Source organism: Muntiacus reevesi, chromosome 1, assembly GCF_963930625.1.
Source record: "Muntiacus reevesi chromosome 1, mMunRee1.1, whole genome shotgun sequence".
In the NCBI taxonomy this organism is placed as follows: domain Eukaryota; kingdom Metazoa; phylum Chordata; class Mammalia; order Artiodactyla; family Cervidae; genus Muntiacus; species Muntiacus reevesi.
In genome coordinates this window covers 158,076,844-158,096,586 of record NC_089249.1, presented here as the reverse complement: position 1 = coordinate 158,096,586, position 19,743 = coordinate 158,076,844, and the positions used below count along the sequence as shown (strand labels likewise).

General features: G+C 46.6%; 1 pseudogene; it reads right to left on the bottom strand.

The window, feature by feature from the left end:
* Positions 1-4,338: 4,338 nt before the first annotated feature.
* LOC136152372 (taurochenodeoxycholic 6 alpha-hydroxylase-like) lies at positions 4,339-18,974 on the bottom strand (annotated as a pseudogene).
* Positions 18,975-19,743: the final 769 nt, after the last annotated feature.

Sequence of the window (19,743 nt, the reverse complement as noted above, 5' to 3'; positions counted from 1 at the left end):
GAAAAAAGAGAGGTTACAAACAGACAATGCAGAAATATAAAGGATTATAAGAGAATATTATAAAAAACTATATGACAATAAAATGGACAACCTGGAAGAAACGGACAGATTCTTAGAAAAGTTCAATCTTCCAAGACTGAACCAGGAAGAAATAGAAATTATGAACAACCCAATTACAGGCACTGAAATTAAAGTTGTGATCAAAATCTCTCAAAAAACAAAAGCCCAGGGCCAGATGACTTCACAGGAGAATTCTATCAAACATTTCAGGTCAGTTCAGTCGCTCAATCAAGTTCGACTCTTTGCGACCCCATGAACTGCAGCATGTCAGGCCTCCCTGTCCATAACAAGCTCCCAGAGTCTATCCAAACCCATGTCCATCGAGTCAGGGATGCCATCCAGCCATCTCATCCTCTGTCGTCCCCTCCTCCTCCTGCCCCCAATCCCTCCAAGCATCAGGGTCTTTTCCAATGAGTTAACTTTTCGAATGAGCTGGCCAAAGTACTGGAGTTTCAGCTTCAGCATCAGTCCTTCCAATGAACACCCAGGACTGATCTCCTTTGGGATGGACTGGTTGGATCTCCTTGCAGTCCAAGGGACTCTCAAGAGTCTTATCCAAAACCACAGTTCAAAAGCATCAATTTTTTGGCGCTCAGCTTTCTTCACACTCCAACTCTCACATCCATAAATGACCACTGAAAAAACCATAGCCTTGACCAGACGGACCTTTGTTGGCAAAGTAATGTCTCTGCTTTTTAATATGCTATCTAGGTTGGTCATAAGTTTCCTTCCAAGGAGTAAGCGTCTTTTAATTTCATGGCTTCAGTCACCATCCACAGTGATTTTGGAGCCCCCCAAAATAGCCTGACACTGTTTCCACTGTCTCCCCATCTATTTCCCCTGAGGTGATGGGACCAGATGCCATGATCTTAGTTTTCTGAATGTTGAGCTTTAAGCCAACTTTTTCACTCTCCTCTTTCACTTTCATCAAGAGACTTTTTAGTTCCTCTTCACTCTCTGCCATAAGGGTGGTGTCATCTGCATATCTGAGTTTATTGATATTTCTCCCGGCAATCTTGATTCCAGCTTGTGCTTCTTCCAGGGCAGCGTTTCTCATGATGTACTCTGCATAGAAGTTAAATAAACAGGGAGGGAGATGGGGAGGTTCAAAAAGGAGGAGATATATGTATACCTATGGCTGATTCATGTTGAGGTTTGACAGAAAACAACAAAATTCTGTAAAGCAATTATCCTTCAACAAAAAAATAAAGTTAAAAATATTGTGAGACAGGCTTTTTAGTCTCCTATTGTTCTCAAATAAAACTTGAAAGAAAAAAAATACCTGACACAGAAATTTCATTCAGTCTATTGCATTTGAACCATACTTGGGCAACATTTTCCTTTCTAGTAAGTTTGTTATGCTTTAGTGTTCAGTGAAATCTATTACCCATCTGTTCTTTAACCCTTTTGTACAATCTTCTACATTATTTTGTCTGCAAGCTTCAAGGGAGATTTCTGTATGTGGCTTACAGTTTGAGAGAAGGACTAATTGTGAGATGAGTCTTTCTGAAATGCCAGTGCAAAATAATGCATATGTTTGATATGCTCTTCTGGGCTGCAAATAAATGTTTAATGAGGCGCTGCAGCAAGTGTGGTTAATTTTAATACCAATAAGTGCAGTCATTTTATGCTTTTAACAAATGTCATTTCTTTGTACAATTTTCTCTGTAACGTTCTGATTTCAATTGATGTTTCACGGTGTTTAGGTGCAGTTTTTTGTTGCTGTTTTAAACTAAAATTTTAATTTATATTGCTATCTAGTTGATTTGCAATGTGTTAGGTGTACAGCAAAGTGATTTAGTTATACATGTACATATATCCATTTTTTCAAGTTCTTTTCCCATATAAGTTATTACAGAATACTGAGTAGATTTCCCTGCTATGCAGTAGGTCCTTGCTAACTATCTCTTAAAATATAGTAGTGTGGATATGTTAACGCCAAGCCCCTAATTTACCTTGCCCCTAATTTTTCCATTTGGCAACCATAAGTTTGTTTTCCAATTCTGAGTCTTTCCTTCAAACTGCTCCCTTACCAGCTTAACTGGGATCCCAACACCATCTTCCTTTGTCTGAACTCATGATGGAGGGTGGTTCACACACAACCGATGGGGCCATGTGTTGGACATCTGTCCAAGCTAAAGGTCAGGGGTGGGTAACCACCTACACTCAACCAACTCCCAGCCCAACCTACACCCCTTTTGGCTTCCTCTCACATCTCTTCCTTCCCTTCCCCTGAGACTCTGAACAATGAAACTTTCCTTTATTGGTTCAGCAATGTGGTTCAGTGTTAAGAATAGTGAAGAGAGTGAGGGACCATAATCTCATCTTCTCAGAGTGACCAGTCTGTGCCTTTCTGACTCCCTGACCCTGGGGGACCTTGCCAAGTTTCCTGCCCAGGATACTCCAAACTAATTTTCCTCCCCACCTCCAGTCAAACACAGTGTCCATCTGGCCCCTTCTTGGAGCATAATGAACTTGCCTAGTGACCTAGGAACCAGTTGCAAGAGGACTGATCTCAAGGTCTCAGCTTCAGGCACCAGCTGGAGAGATGTCCCTTCTGGAGGCACATGGCGCCATCAAAGCACAGCACAGGGCTGAAGGGAGGACTCCTCTGGCACCAGGGCCCTGGTCTAGGAAGGGCAGGAGTGGGAGGGAGGACCTGTATACAGAACCAGAAGAGAGCAGGGCTGGGTACAGAAAGGCTAGAGGTGGAGTACAAGGGGCCTGGTTCTGGTCAGTGCCCAGGGTCGGGAGGACAGGCCCCAACATGATCTCCAGGAATGGCAGGGCTGAAGAAGCCTGTCCTCACACAGAGTGGCCAGTCCACATGCCAGGGATTCCAAGATGCTATCCTGTGGGAGAGGTAACACCCGCTGTCCTGGATTTGAGTCTGACATCCCCACCCAACAGCCAAGGCTTGTGCTCAGCTGGTTACTCTCAGGTCCTCCAGCACAGGTGCCCACTCTTGGCCTCTGAGGAGCCTGAGACCTTGCCTGTGAGGAAGGGCTACCAGGAGGCTGGTGACATGGCCAGGCTGGGCTCTTCTCAAATCTCTTCTGGGGTGGAGACCCTTGTGCCTGGACAAGTCTGTAAAGTCTTCCTTGGTCAGCACAGGGTGGGCGCTGACTGGGCCCCTCTACAGACGTGGTGAGGAAGCTACCACAGAAAGCAGGGAGGCTCCTTCGCTGACAGGTGTTGGTCTGAGCGTCTTCCATCTAAGCCTTTGGAAATGAGCCCTTTCTCCTGACTCAGATGTCATGGGGACCTCAGACACTGGGCAGGGTATGGGGCATGAGGGACCCCAGAGTGAGAGGCTGCAGGGGGGCCGAACATGCTCTCCATGCTGGGGTTCTGGCCCCACAGAGCAGGTGTCATCTCCCCTCATCCTCTCTGCTATCTTCCCTCCCCTCCTCTCTCTTCTGTTTCATCCAATTCCTTTCAGAGAAGACACACACACTCCATATGATATTGTGAACTTTATCCAGAGATGGGGAAAGAGGAAGCCATGTGAGTGAAACAGGAATAGACCCATCTCACACACAGGAGAGAGCTGAGCCACAGGGCAAAGGAGTTATACAGGACTTAGCAGGTCCTGTGATGGCTCCCCAGGTGGCCTCCTCCTAGTTCCCCAAACCCCAGTACAAGCCTATTTTATCTGAATTGCCCAGATGAATCACAAGTCCTGCTGAAAGAGAAGGTTATGTGAAGACAGAAGCAGAGGGACATTTGAAGATGCCGCTGAATTTGAATGTGGAGGAGGGCCCAGGAGCCAAGGAATGCAAGGATTGCAACTCTAGATGTGAAAATGGCAAAAAGTGCAATCCTAACCGAGATCTCTGGATAGGGCATCTGCCATCATCTTGGTTGTGTCCAGGGAAACCCATTTCTGACTTCTCACTCCAGATCCATCAAAGGATAATTTTATGTTGTTCTAAGTCCCTAAGGCAGAGGCAAATTATTTTAGCATCAAAACAGAAGTGAATACAGGGACAGACAGGCAGGCAGAAGGGGAGAAACACATTGGAGAATAGATATATTGGAGGAGAGCAGGCAATCAGGATCAGGTGGACAGTGAGAGATACAGGGGATCAGAGACAGATGGAGAGATAAGCAGACATGGAGCCTGGAGAAAGGTGAGAGGAAAAGGGCAGAAAGTCTGCTGCTGGGCAGGAGGCAGGAGATGAGGCAAGCTGGCAGGGGGGCAGATAGAAGCAGGAAGTGGGCAAAAAGCAAGGACAGAAGAGAGTGACAGCAAGACAGAATGGCAGACCGGGGCCCTCAGAGCTTGTACTTGTCCCCACCTGGATCAGACAGCTTCCTGAACTGCAAGTGGATCCCATTTTTGGATCTCAGCACCATGACTGGAGTGGGCACAGGGACCCTGGAGGGATCCGGTGACAGCTCAAAATGAAACAAGGTCAGGGTCACGGCCACCTTCAACTCATTCATGGCAAACTGTTTCCCAATGCAGTTCCTGGGTTGGGAGATAAAAAGGAAGCAAGCAGAGGCTTCTAACCCCTGCTGAGAACAAGGATTCAGGGCTACTCTCCACGTGGCCCAGCCCTGATTCCTTCCTTTTCATTACACTGAACTTGCCCAGCCAAGACTTGGGCCAAACTCTTCCCCCTGACCTGTGACAAAGCCCACCTCTCTGAGGACTATCTCCAACCTCCTACTTCTGCTCTCAGCAGGAAACCTGTAAGGAGGCATCAGTGCTGTAAGCCACAGAGTCAAGTCAAATGGATTAAAATGTGAACTTGTACTTTATTCACTTGTCCATAGGCAATTCTTGGTTTCGGGTCAGGCCAGGGCACTGTAGGGGGCAGGGGTCCTGAGACACCCTCTCGGGACCTTACCACCTATGGTGGAAAAACAGGCTGTTTAGTCCCAAGAGATGGCAAGATAGGGTTGTGCAAGGAATCAGAATGGTGACAGGGAGGCTTCCTAGAGAGGACAAGGGTTAATGACTCTGAACCTGCTGACCATTTGCCTCCCATTTAATGGTCTGACTTTTTGTCTCCCTTCAGCTCCTCAGTCAATCTACCTTGGGAACTTTCCCATTCTAATCCAGAAATGACCCTTCTAACCATCCCTTGGGCTCCTCATCTGGCCTTTTCAGCCTCCATTCCTTCCCTCCCTCTAAAACCACAGTACTCCAGCCCTGCTATATTCCCTATCACAGGGAAGACACGTCCCAGTACTTCAGCTGCATCACAGCCCTCTCTGGATTGTTCTTCAATCACCTGGACTCTGTCCAGCTCCTCTTCTTGACTCAGTTCCTATTGAGGTTCCCTCCCCCCACCTCTGCCATCTTCATGCTCAAGGCTCAATTCAGTGACCACCACCCTCACCCCCTCTTCCCACTCTGGACCCTCAAGCCATCATGGGTTTTAACTCAAGGACACATCACATCCAGTGCCCAGCACAGTGCTGGATCATGGATCCTTCCACAATCTGCTCAATGAATGAATGAGTGAAAGAGTGGATGTGTGAATGATGTCTGTCTTGAGTAGACATGTTGATATGTTGACAGTGAGCCCTGAGGGAGGAACGCGTTATCATGTCTGTGTTCCCATCTCCTAGCACAGATCTTGGCATACAGAGACATGCTTAATACTTACTTTCATATTTAAAAATTAACTGAATTGAAAACAACCCACATGGAATGAGAGTATAATAAATATTCAGTGTGACCTAGGAATCAAACCGCCTAGTTCCTCCTGCCCTCTAGTAGGAGCTGCATGACATGCTGCCATGTCTACAAGGAATGAGTGGACCCTGGTGTAAACTAAATCCTAGAACCAATTTAGAATGACAATTTACTTCAAACCTGTTCTGTAAAGGTTGATTCACCAACTGAAAATTTCCTAGGACTGTAGAGTCAGAAAAACCTGTTTCTACTAAGTCACAAAGTCACTGAAATTATGACCCCATGGACTATATGTAGCCCACCAGTCCATGGGATTCTCCAGGCAAGACTACTGGAGTGGGTTCCTTTTCCTTCTCCAGGGGATGTTCCCAACCCAGGGATCAAACTCAGGTCTCCCGCATTGCAGGCAGACTCTTTACCAACTGACCCACCAGGGAAACCTAACTTTCTGTAGCCTTTAAGATTTTCACAGCAATCATTTAGGAGTGTATCATCCAGGTTAACAGCTATTTCAAGGGTGCTTTCTACTTTACATGCAAGGGATTTTCAAATGCATCTGTCAAATACAAAGAAATTTCCCCCCTGAAGGGAAAGAGCAAATAAACCAAGATGGTGTGGTCAGGCTCTCTTGCCCTGTGGCCTCTTACTCTTGCCCCACAGTTTGTAAATAATGGTTATGTAACAGCTGAGATCATGTATAGCACTGCATTCACACTTCACATGGTACACTCTTGGACTGGGGCTACTTTTGTTATATCAGCTCCACTTGGAAAGGCCCTGGGGGTGGTGTGTGGTATACCTTAATGAGTTTCACCATGAAAACCCTGGCTCCTCCTGCATTGGGGCTACATTGGAGCGACATCATGGTTATGTTATATGAGGTTATGTTCTGGCTGTGTTCTGGCTGCCTTATGGTTATGTTATGACTGGTGCTACAGCTGCTGCCTCAGCAAGGAGACAGGCAGTGTTATGGCAGCCTTGCCAGCCAGGAGAGAATAAAAGTGTCTGCAGTTCCTATGGCTCCTCCAGTCTTCTTCCAGCCTCTTAGCTCATGCCTTGCCTACCCTGGGTTCAACAAACAATGTGCACAGTGTGAATAACAAGACAGTTGGCGTCGTGAACAAGATCAGCAATACACTCCCCAAAGCAGACTTTATTGTCCTCCACTTTATGCTTTTTCTTGCTAACATTAGACTCTGTAGAATCTGGGACTATGGTATATAACCTCTGCTATTATATAAAGAATTTTGACAGCAGGAAAATATGTCACAGTTATATTAATACACAGTCAAAACTATCGGAGGTACTTCAGAAATAGAGAACACACTCATGACTGTGAAACTTTCTTCAAATGACAACTGTTCTGTTCAGTTCAGTTCAGTTCAGTTCAGTCACTCAGTTGTGTCCAACTCTTTGTGACCCCATGAATAGCAACATGCCAGGCCTCCCTGTCCATCACCAACTCCCCGAGTCCACTCAAACTCATGCCCATCGAGTCGGTGATGCCATCCAGCCATCTCATCCTCTGTCATCCCCTTCTCCTCCTACCCCCAATCCCTCCCAGCATCAGAGTTTTTTCCAAAGAGTCAACCCTTCCCATGAGGTGGCCAAAGTATTGGAGTTTCAGCTTCAGCATCAGTCCTACCAATGAATACCCAGGACTGACCTCCTTTAGGATGGACTGGTTGGATCTCCTTGCAGTCCGAGGGACTCTCAAGAGTCTTCTCCAACACCATAGCTCGAAAGCATCAATTTTTCAGTGTTCAATTTTATTTACAGTCCAACTCTCACATCCATACACGACCACTGGAAAAACCATAGTCTTGACCAGACAGACCTTTGTTGGCAAAGTAATGTCTCTGCTTTTTAATATGCTGTCTAGGTTGGTCATAACTTTCCTTCCAAGGAGTAAGCGTCTTTTAATTTCATGGCTTCAGTCACCATCCACAGTGATTTTGGAGCCCCCAAAAATAAAGTCTGACACTGTTTCCACTGTCTCCCCATCTATTTCCCATGAAGTGATGGGACCAGATGCCATGATCTTAGTTTTCTGAATATTGAGCTTTAAGCCAACTTTTTCACTCTCCTCTTTCACTTTCATCAAGAGGCTTTTTAGTTCCTCTTCACTCTCTGCCATAAGGGTGGTGTCATCTGCATATCTGAGTTTATTGATATTTCTCCCGGCAATCTTGATTCCAGCTTGTGCTTCTTCCAGCGCAGCGTTTCTCATGATGTACTCTGCATAGAAGTTAAATAAGCAGGGTGACAATATACAGCCTTGATGTACTCCTTTTCCTATTTAGAACCAGTCTGTTGTACCATGTCCAGTTCTAACTGTTGCTTCCTGACCTGCATACAGATTTCTCAAGAGGCAGATCAGGTGGTCTGGTATTCCCATCTCTTTCAGAATTTTCCACAGTTTATTGTGATCCACACAGTTGAAGGCTTTGGCGTAGTCAATAAAGCAGAAATAGATATTTTTCTGGAACTCTCTTGCTTTTTCAATGATCCAGTGGATGTTGGCAATTTGATCTCTGGTTCCTCTGCCTTTTCTAAAACCAGCTTGAACATCTGGAAGTTCATGGTTCACGTATTGCTGAAGCCTGGTTTGGAGAATTTTGATCCTATACATGGAAGGTAGCTAAAGTTCCAAACCCATGCAAACATGACAGATACTGTGAGGGGGGATTGGTGAATTAAACAGAAAGGCAGTTTGCCAACTAGGAATGTAGGAACAGAGAAAATAATCTTTTAAGGTGGCTGAAATTGTGCCAACCAAACGTATACTTTAACGTTTATGAAAACTTCTAGTGCTAAAAAGTCATACTCCTAAAGTGAGGAAAACTCTGAATACTTTGGATTGGCCACTGACATGAAAATGAGGCCAATTCTTGTGGACATCAGGAGGTCAACGTCATTGTGGAGGGCCCTTGAAAGTTTTCTTATACACGGAGACCCAGGCCTCCTTCTCAGCACATCAACATACAAAAACAGAACTGCCTGCTCCACATATGAATGTAGACAGTCACACATATCAGGTAGTAACCAGTGACACCTGCTTCCCCAAGTACAGAGGCCTCACCTGGATCCTCCTGAGAAGGGCAGGAAGGCATGGCTGTGTCAAGTAGAACCTGATGTGAACCAAGATGGGTCAAACACCTGCAGAGAGAGCACCTGGGCCAGGACATGTAGGGTCAAACTCCTAACATCAATCTACTAGGGGACAAGAATCTCAGAGCAGGAGCTGGAGAGTAGGTTGTTATGGAGAGAGCATCCCATGCCCTCCTCCCACCACCATCGTACCTCTGGGTTTGGCCACACCTTCGGGTTGTGATGAAGCCCATAAAAGGAGAGGGAGGATGATTCCTGTGGGGCAGAAAGGAGAGAGAGAAGCCTGATGGTCCCATGGTACAGGGGATGTGCGTGTTCACAAACATCCTGGGAGCCACCATGGGAGTACCCTCCATCACTCTGAATGAAATGATGCTCTTGAACACGGGTGGGCGGGGCATGGCAAAGTACATGAGTACTGATTAGGATTCGGTGACCAGGGCTCAGGATTGAGAAGTAAAAGAACTGCAAGGTTACACTTAAGAGCAGTCGAGTGACAATTCACATTTATCAAGTGTCATTATGACTCTAGGGAATATGCAGTAACTCATTTAATCCTCACACAGCTCTCAAGGCAAGCACTTCTATACCTACGAGCAAATGAAGCACCTGAGTCTCAGAGGGGTTAAGAGTTGGGTCTATGATCCCACAGCTAGGAGGGAGTAGGGCTGGGATTCAGACCCACTGGGAGGTGAATTAGTGGGTGACCTCCAGCCATGGCAGGGCTCTCAGATACATGATCAGCTGCTCTCTGCCATCTACTAGGGGGTACCTCAGAGACCAGACCAACTGACCCATGACAGTGCAGTCCTTGAGCTCCCTCCTTTACTTAGACTCCATATGAAAGAACCATGCCTCCCCCTTTGCTTTTCTCTTAAGCCTCCGTGTTTCAAGGAATTAGAATTTTAGGCTCCATCATATGATCATACAGAAGGGTCAACATTTGTTTACTCAGTTTTTGTTGCATTCAAGTTCTGCATCAATCATTTTTTTTTTTTTTCATTTGGAGGTTAATTGATTTACAGTGTTGTGTTGATTTCTGCTGTACAACAATGAAAATAATGCACAATTACATACACATTTCATGGCAAATAGATGGGGAAACAGTGGAAACAGTGACAGACTTTATTTGGGGGGGCTCCAAAATCACTGAAGATGGTGATTGCAGCCATTAAATTAAAAGATGCTTACTCCTTGGAAGGAAAGTTATGACCAAGCTAGACAGCATATTAAAAGCAGAGACATTACTTTGCCAGCAAAGGTCCATCTAGTCAAAGCTATGGTTTTTCCAGTAGTCATATATGGATGTTAGAATCGGACAATAAAGAAAGGTGAGCACCGAAGAAGTGATGCTTTTGAACTGTGGTGTTGAAGAAGCCTCTTGAGAGTCCCTTGGACTTGCAAGGAGATCCAACCAGTCCATCCAAAAGGAAATAAGCCCTGAATATTAATTGGAAGGACTGATGCTGAAGCTGAAACTCCAATATTTTGGCCACCTGATTTGAAGAATTGACTCATTAGAAAAGACCCTGATGCTGGGAAAGATTGAAGGTAGGAGGAGAAGGGGATGACAGAGGATAAGATGGTTGGATGGCATCACCGACTCAATGGTCTTGAGTCTAGGTAAACTCCAGGGGTTGGTGATGAACAGGGAGGCCAGGTGTGCTGCAGTCCATGGGGTTGCAAAGAGTCAGACATGACTGAGCAACTGAACTGAACTGCACTGGACATACATACATATATATAGGTATATATACATACACACACACACACACACATATATATACACGTACACATATATATATAGAAGAAAATGGCAACTCACTCCAGCATTCTTGCCTGGGAAATGCTATGGACAGTGGAGCCTTGTGGGTTACAGTCCATGGGGTTGCAAAAGAGTCAGACACAACTCAGCGACTAAACAACTATATACATATCCCCTCCATATTGAATCTCACTCCACCTTCGCATTCCAGCCCTCTAGATCATCTCAGAGCAACAGGCTGGGCTCTCCGTTATATAGCAGCTTTCCACTAGCTACATATTAATATTTTACACATAATGATGTGAATGTCAACACTACTTTCTCAATTTGTCCTACCCTCTCCTTTCCACCTGTGTCCACCGGTCCATTCTCTATGTCTGAATATTCATTCCTTCTCTGGAAATCGGTTCATCAGTACTATTTCTCTAGATTCTCTGTGTGTGTGTATGTGTGTGTGTGTTTCAATATTTGTTTTTCTCTTTCTGAGTTACTTCACTCTGTGTAACAGGCTGTAGGTTCATCCATCTCACTGTAACTGAATCAGTTTCATTCTGTTTTATGACTGAGTAATATTCCATTGTGTATACGGATCACATCTTCATTACCCATTCATGTGCCAGTGGACACCTAGGCTGCTTCCATGTCCTGGCTGTTGTAAATAATGCTGCAATGAACATTGGGGTACATGTCCTTTTTGAGTTCTGGATTTCTCAGGTTATATTCCCAGTTGTGGATGGTTGGATATATGGTAGCATTATTTGTAGGTTTTTAAAGGAAAGTGTTTTTCAAAACTCATTCAAACTACACAGTAAATATTATCTTCAGGCAGACAAGAGCTAGAACCTCCTGGAACTGGGAATGCAATGTGGATTTCTACTACATGGTCCTACAGAATGCTTAGCTGAGTGGTGAGGTGAAATTCATAACTGCAGGTAAGCAGCATCCATCACAGAAGGTAATGGGCTTGCTGAACTCTCTGCCAATGACTGGTACTGGTGGATAGAGTCTCAGTGCCTCTTTGATGCACATGGTGGTGTAGGGCATCTGGTCCAGATGTTCCCCAAAAGGAAGCCCATCTGAGGGCAAGCTGGACTGGACAACCAGGGATTCTCTCTAATTCAGATGGGACAGGGTTCTTTTATCTCCTGGACACTCACCAGGTGATGGAGGCACCATCCCCTAGGAGGCTCTGGATCTCTTCCTGGCACCTCTACTGATGCTTGGGGTGGGAGGTCAGAGTATAGAGGATCTAGGAGATGCCACTGGCTGTGGTGTCATGATCCTTGAACATGAATGTGTCCACCTCAACATGGAGATCCTTGTCAGATAAGCTGCTCCCATTCTCCATTTGTGGAGGCAGGGGCAGAGTGCAGGGTCTGCCCTTCCTGTGTGCTTTTGACCAAAGGTTCAGGCCTCTCCTGCCCACACTCACTCTGGCAAAGAGGAGGATGTCCAGGAAGTCCAAGTGCCTCCTGCTCCTCACCTTCTCCATCTCTCCCTCCTTCTGCAGGTGAGCCTTCCTCTCCTTGATCACTGCGTCTGTCCCAGAACAGTGGTTCCCAGCCAGAGCTGATGACTCTGGGGGCCCAGATACAGCACACCCACCATAGACCCATCTGCCCCATCAGACCCAGCCTGGGTGCCAGGTGGATGTGGGTGAGGGTGGGACTGGGTGAGCATATCAGGACTGAGAGCTCCAGTGTAATCTACTCCAGATGGGAATCCCTGCAGTAACACAGCCCATGGAGGCTCTGTGTGAATGCTGCTGGGAGGGGGTCTCACTCAGTCATCACCAACGTGGTGACTCCTGTAACTCCCTGTTCAACACCTGACACCCCGACCTCTGGTTCCCCGTCCCTGCAGCAGGCAGGTGTGAGCCAGCTCCTGAAGAGGAAGCGGGAGTCTGGGCTCTGCCTGAAGGATCAAGGCCAGGCCCTTTCACATGAACCTGATGAAGGAACTGCCCACGAGAAGGAGGGGATCTTGTGTTGATGGGTGAGGTGGCAGGCCTGGTGGTTCCAGCATCCTTTAGGGATCAGCCTGTAGATGAGGCCATTCTGGTGGAGAGCATTCCTCAGTTGGGAAAAAATCAGATGACCGAGGTCCCTGATGGACTGGATATAGGACTGGAATTTTCTGAAGGGAGAGGATGCAGAAGAGATTGGAGTTGAGGGAGCCTCTGACCTGGAGAAGTCACTCAGTTGTGACCCCATGGGCTGTAGTTTACCAGGATCCTCTGTCCATGGAATTTTCCAGCAAGTGTACTGGAGTGGGTCGCCATTTCCTTCTCCAAGGGTTCTTCCTGACCTGGGGATCAAACCCATCTCCTACATTGGAGGCAGACGCTTTACCATTGGAGCCACCAGGGAAGCCCAAGAAAGTGAAGTTGATCAGTCGGGCTTCCTTGATAGCTCAGATGGTAAAGAATCTGCCTGCAATTCAGGAGACCTCAGTTAGATTCCTGGGTTGGGAAGATCTGCTGGAGAAGGGAAAGGCTATCCACTCCAATATTTATGGGCTTCCCTTGTGGCTCAGCTGGTAAAGAATCTGCCTGCAATGCAGGAGACCTGGGTTCAACCCCTGGTTTGGGAAGATCCCCTGGAGAAGGGAAAAGCTACCCACTCCAGTATTCTGGCCTGGAGAATTCCATGGGCTATATAGTTCATGAGGTTGCAAAGAGTCGGACACAATTGGGCAATTTTCACCTTCTGACCTGGAGAGGGAGTGGGGCTCTGGGTGGATGATTCCTCAATCAGAGGGGACAGGCAGCACTGAGGCATTGTCATTTCTGCCTCATTGTCCTGTAGCCCCTCATCCTGGAGTCCTTTACAAGTGTCCCAAGGGGCCAGGTTTCTCCCTGTTCAGGAATCAGGGACCTGTGACTGAGTCAAGGATGGCCTGGGTGGAATTTGACAGTGGTACATATCTCTCTGCAGAACATTACTGTTTATGCTGAGAAACATCCACTCTGCCCTTATGCCTCACAGGTAAGTGCTTCCCAGCTGGTGAGAACAGGACCCTGACCTGGAAGAGCTATCATTGACCTGTCTGTCTGGACGCTTCCCTGGTGGCTGAAGGCGCATTTCATGATGGTGCCCAGAGTCATCAAGGAGATATATCCAAAGATCTCCAGATGTGAGTCCTGGCGATGAGCTTCTCCCACTTGTCCTGTGGAGGGAGGAGGCACTGACCATGCTCTGCTCCCCTAGAAGACTTGTGCTGCCAAGGCTAGGCTTTCTCCCTGTCTCTACATCTTCAGATGAGATTTCCTCATTTTCTAAGCAGACATATTTTAGCAATTTAGTGCTGTAAGACACATAAATAATGTGATGCCTATTTCTTTGAACCTTTACTATATAATAGTTACATTCTCTTCTAATATCTTAATTAATTCTGAATTTTAAGAATAATTTATGATAATACCCCAAATGGGGCAGAGCAGAAAGCATAGTTTCTCAGGGGACAAAGATAGAAACTTTTGTGTCCTGAGATCAGAACTGGACAGGCGATGTCCAGCATGAATAAGCAAATATTTCAAGGCAAGGAAAAGCTAAAGTGGCTCTAATGGGGCTTCTATAAGGGGCATGAATTGCTCAATACCTTTCATTCATTTAATGTTGCCTAAGACCAGGTGGTACCTCTGCCAGCTCAGAAGTGATGTTTGTGAAGACCCAGCTCTGTGAGGGTAGACCTGGACTCATTCCCTCCAATAAGTGGCTCAGTGATGTGCAGAAGCCATGGAACCCAGGCCAGAGCCCACCTGAGTGACATCCTGGGTTATCCACTCCGCCACCGAAGCTGCCATTGTCCAGGCCAGCCAGGGCCAGTTTGCACTAAACTCCTTGATCTACTCCCCTGTGTTTAAACATGGAGATGGGAGAAGAGTGGACACTGAATACACCATGGCCCTGATTTCTCTTGGTGAGGAGAAAATTACGGATCCAAGCTGGTGCCTAGATGTTGCTCTCTCCCACCTAGCTTCAATGAATGCTGTCTCATACTAATGCATCATTCCGTGGGGCTCTGTTCAATGAGTGTCTGAGGGATATAAGTGTCTGATAGTGGACTATGTCAGCTGTGCTGGATTCTGGTACATATGGTGACAAGGGATGGACTCACCAGCATCACTCGGACAGAGTCAGCCATGAGTCCCACGTAGGGCTTCAGGATGTCATAGTGAAAGGCTGGGGTCAGCATCCGCCAGTGCTGGAACCATGACTGCCCCTCCAACAGCAGCAAACCTGTCCCTGAACCACAGATGGGTGTGTTTGGGTGTCGGGGAGACTAGGGTCATCTTTGGAAGAACCAAAGGTGTCAGGAGAAATCTTCTCATGGGCAAGGTTCAGCGAGGCCAGTACACTTCAGGGATGTGAATTTCCAATATGTCTGTCTATAGCATGTGATTATGACAGCAGTGAGATAGAGGTCTAGAAATGGGGGGCAGGTAATTGAAGGACTCAACGAAAAGTCAGGCTGGGAACAATAGAAATGACTGAATAGTGATGAATAAGAGGCTGAACTTCAGGAAGGCTATAGCATCATTTCAAAGGCTGATGGTTTTATTAGAAGAGAAATGAGGTTTGATTGAGAGAAGAGGGTGCCGGGCACCTGTTGTTCTTCATTTACACAAAGAGTCTGCTCTTGGTTAACCTAAATGGTGTGTGGTCAGCAGTTGTATTTAAATGTACTTACCAATCCAGGGCTTCAGGTATCTGTAGGCAATATGAGCCTTTGGGTCTGAAAAGTAAGGAAGGAACGTGGATGGAGTGAAATACAGCATACAACCTCCAGAGCAACTGATATTTAGACCATGTAGTCCCTTTCCTTCATAGTGCTTGCCAGATGGCAGTCTGTCTGAAGCCACCACACCCTTGCCTCCCATCTCTGACTCTCTCTCTGTCCTGATAGTCACTGTGGTCCCAGGAAGGCAGACTCAGTATTCCAGAGCAGAACACCCACAGGACTAAGATGGTGAATTGCCCTGAAACATAAACTCTGTTCAGTGCCAGAGAATGAGACAGAACCTGTGTTTTTTCAATAATCTGTGGTAGTCTGGCCATCTCATGACCCAGGAGAGGCATTAGTGAAGAGGTGCCCAACCTAGTCAGTGCCCTGCCAGGATCACTCTGGAACCACCAGCAGAACTACGAGTTTAGAACTATTTCTTCTGGAATCTCATGGAATCTCATCCAAACTTGCAGGCATCATCCTAAGATCAGATTCTGTCCTATGTTGGGTAGAGGTATGGGCCAACACTGTAAGCTGCCTACGGAAACTTACATCAAGTGGATAGAGAATTGTCTTCCAGATCTGAGATCATCTCAGTTTGGTTGTCAAATGGAAAAAGTAAGACACAAAAGAGAAACCAGCCCCACTCAGGTGTTTAAGCATGTTTTAGTCTGGCTTGTGGTTCTGGAGGGTGTTTGGAGGAGTTTAGGCCTTGGTGTCTGATATGCCAGTGTCTTGTGGAATTTCACACCCAGGGGCATGTACTCAAGTGGAAGATTGTCTCCTGCTGGGAGTGTCCCTCTCATCTGCTCTCCCTGGACCATCTTCATGTAGTCAGGGTCATAGAGCAATACAAAGGCTCTTGTGCCCCACAGCCAGTGAACACAGGCCCTTGGGTATTTCTCTACCCTTTTCAGTAGGATTAGCAGCTCACTCTCCTCTTGGAACTGTCACCAAGGGAAACACAAGTCAATAATGTCTTTCTTTTAGTTCTGGAGCTGGTGTGGGGTTAAGGTCTGAAAGGGTACCAGGTGATCACTCTGGATCCATCAGCAGAACTAAGTTTAGGACTATTTCTTCTGACCTGGTAGCTCATCCAAACTTGCAGGCTGCTACCACCATCCTAAGATTGGATTTGTCCTATGTTGGGTAGAGTTACGGGCCAACACTACAAACTGCCTATGGAAACTTACATCAAGGATAACTCCTTGATTTATGAAACTTTTGGAAATAATTTGTACACAGTGACATGACTGCTTGAGCAATTTATGATAATTTGTATTATTTGGTAAGCAGTTTTGTTATATAACTTTGTTTATTTAGAGAATAAATGGGTATTTTAGGAATTGAATTTATATATTGATTTCATTTTGCCATGATGATCATTATATATGTTTAATATCATCCCAGCATACATGTTAATGTTTCTTAGTATGAAAGAGTCTTTGGAATGCATATGGCTAATGGAAAAATTAAATACCACGTTGTGTGTTTATATTATTTTTTTTCGTATTGTGTGTGTGCCCAGTTGTAGGACAAATTTTGAGTGTACACATATGTAAATGGTATTGCAATAAGATTTTGATATATGGAGTTTTCATCTCATTTTCATTGACTGTCAGAAACTTTTGTGCACTTCCTGTCTTGTAGTGGAATCTTTGCAGACTCCTGAGTGTGGATCACAAAGGCCTTTCCTTTCTGACTTTACCCTCTCTCCTCTTGCCCTGACAGGATGGCGATTCCACAGGACCCATTGCTCTGCCCCCAAGATGCTGCTGCCTGCGCTCCCTGCACTGGCTCCACCTGCTCATCTTCCAGGTCTTTACTCATATTCTTCCCTCTACCTGGTGGCCTGCTTGCCACAACTGCACAAAGCAACTGCCTCTCCTCAACTCTGAAGACTCAGTTTGTTTTGCCACCTCTGGATTTCTCTTCAACAGTTGATTAGAAAAATGTTCCATGTAGTCAAATCTTTATTTCAGTGACTTCTGTGTGACTCAGATCAACCCTCTGTACTTTGGTATCTGATCTCTGCCTGCATTCCTCTACCATCAAGATTCACCATCTCTGAGGCAACTTGTCTACTCTGGGTCACATTCCTTCACTGAGCTTGTGTTTACTGAGCATTTACTCTGTGCCAACATGGATTTAAGGCACTGAACTGGGATGCTGCTCTAGATGCTCACCTGTTTGGACCCTGCAGGGTAGGAGAGGTGACTGAGAGGTCAAGGGGCCATAAGAGGAGGGCATCATGAAAGTGTGATGGAGGGAAGACAAAGTCCATGGGGAAGCTTTGGGGAAGGGACCTAACAAATGGATATTAGAAAGCTCTTTGTCCTGCACTTGCTCATTATTTGACTCATAATTTACCAAGATGTTTTCAAGATAGAAAAATGAACCAGAGGCAGGCTTTCCAGAAGAGGCTCATAGCTATGATCTTGCAGAGAGAAACAGCTGAATCCAGTTACCACCGACTACTGAGAAGGACATCCAAGGGGAAAAGTGTGTCCTCTCCTCTCCTGAGAGACCCAGGATGAAAATGACATGGGCCTGGGGCTTGTGAGAAAGTCATGTGAGGAATGAGATCATTGCAGGCAGAAGGCACATGGGAGCCACGTCCCAGAGGCTGGAATGCACAGGCCGGGGAGGAGGACCTTGAGTGACCTGGGGTGCAGGAGATTAGGAAGGAGAGGAGAGACAGGTAGTGGGCCAGCTCGCATGGGGCTTGGGCTGCTTCTAGTTCTTGTCCTTGTCTCCACTCTGCTCTAATCATGCTGCTGAGAAAGAGAGACCTCAGCTCCCTGCAACCTGTGATTATCTCCTAAAATTTGTTTAAGCCACAGACCCTCGGTGAGCCATTTCCACGTAGCCCCTGACTTTGCCCTGAGCTCCCCCACTCCCAGGCTAGTGGTGCTGGTGCTGGGCAGGCAGGTGTTGCCCTCCCAACCTGCAAGCTGGTCCTTTCCCTCCTGCCTGTCCCTCCACACAGTGGACTGACTCCGCTCTGTGCAGGCTCTGTTGTGGTGCTGAGGGTGAGGAGGATTACAGGCTCAGTTCCAAGAGCTCATAGTCCAGAGAGAGGACTCCAAACAGGCAGCTCTCCTCACCTGGCCCCATCATGGGAACTTCCCTCCTGTGTGTGGCCTCTGGTGTGGGTTTCTAGCACTGACCTTATGGGAATAGAAAATCCCTTAGTCTGAATGAACCAAGCCAGTTTGTCTCCACACCTGACATAACCCAACCCAGCAGGTAAGCCTCTATTCCTGTGACTTGACACCTTCTTAGATTCCTGTTTGTTGTCTCCACACACAGTGAACCCACAGGGCTGATCCATTAGATTAGACATCTGTGCTCTCAGGCAAGCACAGGGCCAGGTATGAACTTGCTGAGTGTGACCATGCTGTAGCTCTCCAGCCCTCCTGACCCTCCCACTCCCTCATTCAGCTCCATCCTACCCACCGCTTGTGTCCATAGAACCAGTGGGAAGGAGGAGATGGGAAGTGATGAAGGGCTTTGAGCAGCCACTGTCTGAACAGGTAGAGCTGTGCCGCCTTGAGCAGAAGCGGAACCAGGCCGAGCAGGGAGACCACCTGCAGGAGCCCAGAGACACCGCCCAGGGCTCTCGTGGGACTCAGTGCAGAGACACTCATGGTGCAGTGGCTTCTGGATCGCTGACTGCCCCTGACTGTGGCTGACCTCGCCTGAGCACCCAGCCTGATCTGGGAGGATCTCCCCGCCCACCTGGGGAAGGGTGAAGGTGAAGGCAGAACTCAGACCTGGGTCTGCAGACTGTTGTTGTTTTTAATTTAAACCAATCTCTCTTTTGTTCCAAAATGTAAGTATTATAAAGAGAAGATAATATTTATAATTTGAACTAGGAGTTTGGGTTTTTCCAGAATCCTGCAAACTATCACATGCTTACATTTTTGAAACCTCTAGACAGTTTTAAATGAAACAGAAAAGTAAATGTTTTTTTAAAGATTTCTGATGACTGAGTCCCTTAGCGATTCACCTGAAAGTAACACACATTGTTCACTGACTGTCCAGTTCAGTTCAGTTCAGTCGCTCAGTTGTGTCCGACTCTGCGACTCCATGAATCGCAGCACGCCAGGCCTCTCTGTCCATCACAAACTCCCTGGGTCCACACAAACCCATGTCCATCAAGTCAGTGATGCCATCCAACCATCTCATCCTCTGTCATCCCCTTCTCCTCCTGCCCCCAATCCCTCCCAGCATCAGGGTCTTTTCCAATGAGTCAACTCTTTGCATGAGGTGGCCAAAGTATTGGAGTTTCAGCTTCAGCATCAGTCCTTCCAATGAACACCCAGGACTGATCTCCTTTAGGATGGACTGGTTGGATCTCCTTGCAATCCGAGGGACTCTCAAGAGTCTTCTCCAACACCATAGTTAAAAAGCATCAATTTTTCGG